This window comes from Giraffa tippelskirchi, chromosome 10, assembly GCF_054371585.1.
Source record: "Giraffa tippelskirchi isolate mGirTip1 chromosome 10, T2T-mGirTip1v1.2.pri, whole genome shotgun sequence".
Classification (NCBI taxonomy): domain Eukaryota; kingdom Metazoa; phylum Chordata; class Mammalia; order Artiodactyla; family Giraffidae; genus Giraffa; species Giraffa tippelskirchi.
Genome location: NC_137284.1, coordinates 104,654,117 through 104,659,799, shown reverse-complemented (window position 1 = coordinate 104,659,799; position 5,683 = coordinate 104,654,117). Strand labels below are relative to the sequence as shown.

Here is a 5,683-nt window from a genome sequence, read left to right as displayed (position 1 = left end):
CTTACTAGTACTCCCACTCCAGTATTCTTGCTTGGAGAATTCCATAAGACAGAGGAGCCTGATGGGCTATAGTCCTCCCCTGGTGGCTCAGATGGTTAAGAATCCACCTGCAATGCAGGAGACATAAGAGATCCAGGTTTGATCCCTGAGTTGGAAAGATCCCCTGGAGAAGGAAATAGCAACCCACTAAAGTATTCTGGCCTGGAGAATTCCATGAACAGAGGAGCCTGGCTACAGTCCATGGGGTCACAAAGAGTCAGACAAGACTGAACAACTAATTCTTCACTCTTCAATAAATTCAACCCATTGGAATCTAGAACATTTGAGGATTCAATTAGGCTTGAATTGGGAGTTAAGAGTTTCTGTGGATTCTACCACAAAGGTGGTCATGGAGATTAAGTTCAAAGCCAGTTCCTGCATTTTAAGAAAACTAAAACTGAAGTGTGAGATAATGATGTGAATGTGACTATCATAGTGGCCATGGGTTTGTAACCTAAGAAATGGTCTGATCTTCCATAGGAGCTAATCAGATCAGAAAACAAGTAATTGGACAAGGCCTAGAAGAAGAGTTAGGACTGAAATATCTGTGAAGCAGCAAAAGCTAACTCCTAAAAAAGGCTGAAAGAGGATTAGCACATCAACCTGAAATTTCTATTGATATTATTGTATCTGATCTTGGGGTCTGAGATTGAAGACAGCCACAGAATCTTCATTCTTCCATTCATGGAGGGGTAGAGTCCAGGTGCCCTCTTGCTGAATCTAGGCTGGTCTTAGTGATTCCCTTGACTAATATAATGCAGAAGAATTGACTTCCCAGGACTTTTGAGTCTAGGTCAGAAGAAGATTTGCAGCTTCCATCTTTATCTCTTAGAACACTTGCTCCTGAAACACAGCTGCAAGTGGGGAGAAAGCCCTGTGCAGAGGGCCCTGTGGAGCAGAGCTGAAGCACACAGCTAAAAAGGCCTTCTGAGTACCCAGCCAACAACCAGAAATAACTTACCAGCTCTGTGAGTGGTCTCTCCTATACACATATCCTCCAATTACTTGCATTCTAGCTATACATTAGCATAATTAATCCCAGGTGAAGTCTGTAGTAATTGTGATAAATATAGTGAAGAGAAAGGAAGCAAGATAAGAATGGAGGAAAATAATAAAGATAATGTATTATGGAGCCACAACTTTAAAAGAAAGCACAGCTGGAGGCTAGGTCATGCATGATATATCTGGAGAGGCCATTTGTAATCCCTACATTTTGGAATAGTCCACTGATGCTGCTGCTAAGTTGCTTCAGTCATGTCCGACTCTGTGTGACCCCATAGACGGCAGCCTACCAGGCTCCGCTGTCCCTGGGATTCTCCAGGCAAGAACACTGGAGTGGGTTGCCATTTCCTTCTCCAATGCATGAAAGTGGAAAGTGAAAATGAAGTCACTCAGTTGTGTCCGACTCTTCACGACCCCATGGACTGCAACCTACCAGGCTCCTCCGTCCATGGGATTTTCCAGGCAAGAGTACTGGAGTGGGGTGCCATCGCCTTTTCTGGAATAGTCCACTTGAGGATGTCAATCTTAAAATACTTTATCAAGGGAAGTGTTCTTCCCCTGAAAGGAGATTCTACAATGGAATCTGGGGTAATTATTCAATAAACACTTAATATGTTCTCTTTTCATTTGTGAAGGAAGACAAATCAAACACAATATTAACTAAGTTTTTGTTAGATCTATCTGCCAGTTCTTTCTGGCTTTCACTGGTTAAAGTTCTCTTAGGGTGCTTGTGTTTCATGTTTGGATTGTGTTACATGTATCCTCAGGGCTACTAGGAAAGATTGGAATTTATGAAACTAATTGAGTCACACTTGGACCTTAGAGCTGCTGTGGTTCAAACTGAAGTGGTTAGTTCAGTCGCTCATCGTGTCTGACTCTTTGCTTCCCCATGGACTGCACCACACCAGGCTTCCCTGTTCATCACCAACTTCCAAGCTTGCTCAAACTCATGTCTGTTGAGTCAGTGATGCCATCCAACCATCTCATCCTTTGTCATCCCTTTCTCTTCCTGCCTTCAATCTTTCCCAGGAAAGTGGTATTATTATAGGAAGTGGTATTATGTATGTAAAATTATAACCTTGCTCTTGGAGAATTCTCTGAAACTACTGAGGTGTTAGGAAATGAGGTAATAGGGTAGCACTTGAGGCTTGAAGACTATATATCCAAAAAATTATGTTACTATCGCTAGAACATACTCATAATCCATAGAGGAAGACAACTGTAAAAAAAAATTTGGAGATGTTCAGTGGAGTCAAGTAGACCATAGTTCTTGTCTGTGTCCAGTTTTTACTATTTTTAAGGATTATGTTGGCTGTAGATATGGCATAAATTGGATATATCCTTTGATATTAAGAAAGTTTGTCAACTAGTGTTTGATTAATATTGTGGACAATTTGTCCCTTTTATCATGAATTGTCTCATTAAATATTTCAGCACATGTCCACTTGAGGTTATCTTTTGTGACTGTTTAGCCATTCTAGCTTTGATATAACTTGTCTTACAACCCAGTCATTTTCAGTATTTTTTTTCAGAACTGGTGGCCAAATTTGGTGTATTAATGAGTGGAGGTTTTTGACTTCTCCAGGATTTTTCTTTTTGTTTTACAAGAGCTCTTTGAATAAGACTTTAGTCAGCATAAGTGACTTAGCATAATGGCCTGTGTAACCATTTCCTCTAGATGCATTTTTATGTCATTTATGATAGGTCTCTATAACCACAGTTTCATCAGATAGCATAAAGCACCAAACGCTTCATATAACTGTTGTCTAGTTTTTGTACAGGAAATTAAGACTCTTTTTTGTTTTCATAAAAGAGTTGATTTCAACTTTGACTTGATTTCAAAGTCATGAAATATAAAAACCTATCAGCTTTCTATGATTATATTTAGCCTTTTATATTAACCAAATTGACATGCCCTACAAAAGGGTCATAAGTTTACCTACTTGACTTGATTTCTTTTGGTAAGAAGCAGGATTTTACAATAGACTCCCAAGTAGTTACTCAATAACCACTTTATATTTTCTCTTTTCATTTGTGAGATAATACAAATCAAACAAAATGTTGAATAAGTTTTTGTATGAGAATGTCTAAATTGTATGTTCTTAAAATGGACAACTCTTGAATTATAGAAACATGGTTATTAGATTCTCCATTGGATAAGGATGTTAAAGTTGCTAAATTGAAAATATAAAATATAGATGTATATTTAATATGAGAAAGAGAAATATAAATATTTTATATTTAATCAGATAACATATTTAAACATTTTAAAATAATTTCAGTTAGCAATAGACATTGTAGGCATATGATGCCATCAAGTTTGAAGGTGGTTTTAACATGGGAACTGAATAGGTTTTTAAAAATTAAGACTTTATTCTTTTAGAGATGTTTTAGATCACAGTAAAAGTGAAGGAAAGGTACATAGATAGCCCATTACAGTTGTTTTAATTGATTAACCAACACAACACATCATAATCACCCAAAGTCCATAGGTCACAGGCTTCCCTTGTAGCTCAGTCAGAAAAGAATCTGCCTGCAATGCAGGAGACGCTGCATTTGATTCCTGGGGTCAGAAAGATCCCTGCAGAAGGAAATGGCAACCCAGTCCAGTATTCTTGTCTGGAAAATCCCATGAACAGAGGAGTCCGGCAGGCTACAGTCTATGGGGTTGCAAGAGTTGGACATGACTTAGTGACTAAACCACCACCACCATAGGTCACATTATGGCTAACTATTGGTGTTGTACGTTATAGGTTTGGACAAACATATAATGACATGTATCCATCATTATGGTATTATACAGGGTATTCTCACTACTCTAAAAATATTCTGTGCTCCATATAGTCATCCTTCCCTTGACCCTAATCGTCTAGCAACCACTGATCAATTAATTTATTTTTTTAGTGAATTTAAATATATCCTTCTTAATTTCTACTTATTTTATACTTTTTGCTGTTTTTTGTGTAAAGAAATAATATTGTTTGTGTATGTGTACTTGTGTGCTCACATTGATTATTTTTTATCAACTCTCTTAACTCTCTTATGAATCATATAAAGGGGTTCCTCTTAGGTGTACAGTAAGTACCCTGCTGCTGCTGTTAAGTCACTTCAGTCGTGTCCTACTCTGTGCGACCCTATGGACAGCAGCCCACCAGGCTCCTCTGTCCACAGGATTCTCTAGGCGAGAATACTGGAGTGGGTTGCCATTTCCTTCTCCAAGTAAGTTCCCTACTTATGAGCAAATTATGTTCTGAGAGCAAATTTGTTAAGTTCAATTTGTTTATAAGTCCAAGAAATTTAGCCTAGGTACCCAACTAAAGCAATGGTCTATATAATACTGTACTTAAATTAAGTTTGTGATACTTTTCATATGAATAATACATTAAAAAACACAGAAATAAAACATTTTTTAATCTTATAGTACAGTACCTTGAAAAATGCAATACTACAATAGAATGACTAACATACAGAGACTGGCATCACGTGAACAGGCAAGAAGACTTAGTGAGTGGAGGATGGTGAGGAAATGGTAGAGCTGAAGGGTCATCAACAATAGGAGAGGAAGTTCAGTTCAGTTCAGTTGCTCAGTTGTGTCCCACTCTTTGCAACCCCATCGACTGCAGCACTCCAGGCCTCCCTATCGCCAACTCCTGGAGCTTGCTCAAACTCATGTCCATAGGGTAGGTGATGCGATCCAACCACCTCATCCTCTGTCATCCCCTTGTCTTCCCACCCTCAATCTTTCCCAGCATCAGGGTCTTTTCCAATGAGTCAGTTCTTCCCATCAGGTGGCCAAAGTATTGGAGTTTCAGCTTCATCATTAGTCTTTTATTCAGGACTGATTTCCTTCAGAATGGACTGGTTGGATCTCCTTGTAGTCCAAGGAACTCTCAAGAGTCTTCTCCAACACCACGGTTCAAAAGCATCAATTCTTCGGTGCTCAGCTTTCTTTATAGTCCAACTCTCACATCCAAACATAACTACTGGAAAGATGATAGCTTAGACTAGATGGACATTTGTTGACAAAGCAATGTCTCTGCTTTTTAATATGCTGTCTAGGTTGGTCATGACTTCCCTGGTAGCTCAGATGGTAAAGTGTCTGCCTACAATGCAGGAGACCCAGGTTCAATCCCTGGGTCGGGAAGAGCTAGAGAAGGAAATGGCAACCCACTACAGTATTCTTGCCTGGAAAATCCCATGGACGGAGGAACCTGGTAGGCTACAGTCCATGGGATTGCAAAGAGTCGGACACAACTGAACAAGTTCACTTCACTTCACTTCACTAGGTTGGTCATAATTTTTCTTCCAAGGTGCAAGCATCTTTTAATTTCATGGCTGTAGTCACCATCTGCCGTGATTTTGGAGCCCCCCAAAATAGTCTGTCACTATTTCCATTGCTTCCCCATCTATTTGCCATGAAGTGATGGGGCCAGATGCCATGATCTTGGTTTTCTGAATGTTGAGCTTTAAGCCATCTTTTTCACTCTCCTCTTTCACTTTCATCAAGAGGCTCTTTAGTTCTTCTTCACTTTCTGCCATAAGTGTGGTATCATCTGCATATCTGAGGTTATTGATATTTCTCCCAGCAATCTTGATTCCAGCGTGTGCTTCATCCAGCCCAGTGTTTCTCTTGATGTACTCT

At 39.3% G+C, this 5,683-nt stretch overlaps 1 non-coding gene across 1 annotated transcript; it reads left to right on the top strand.

Annotated features, from left to right (window-relative positions):
• Nucleotides 1–5,113: 5,113 nt before the first annotated feature.
• TRNAC-ACA (transfer RNA cysteine (anticodon ACA)) lies at nucleotides 5,114–5,185 on the top strand. Its single transcript has one exon. It is a non-coding gene; the product is annotated as a tRNA-Cys (tRNA).
• The last annotated feature ends 498 nt before the right edge of the window (nucleotides 5,186–5,683 follow it).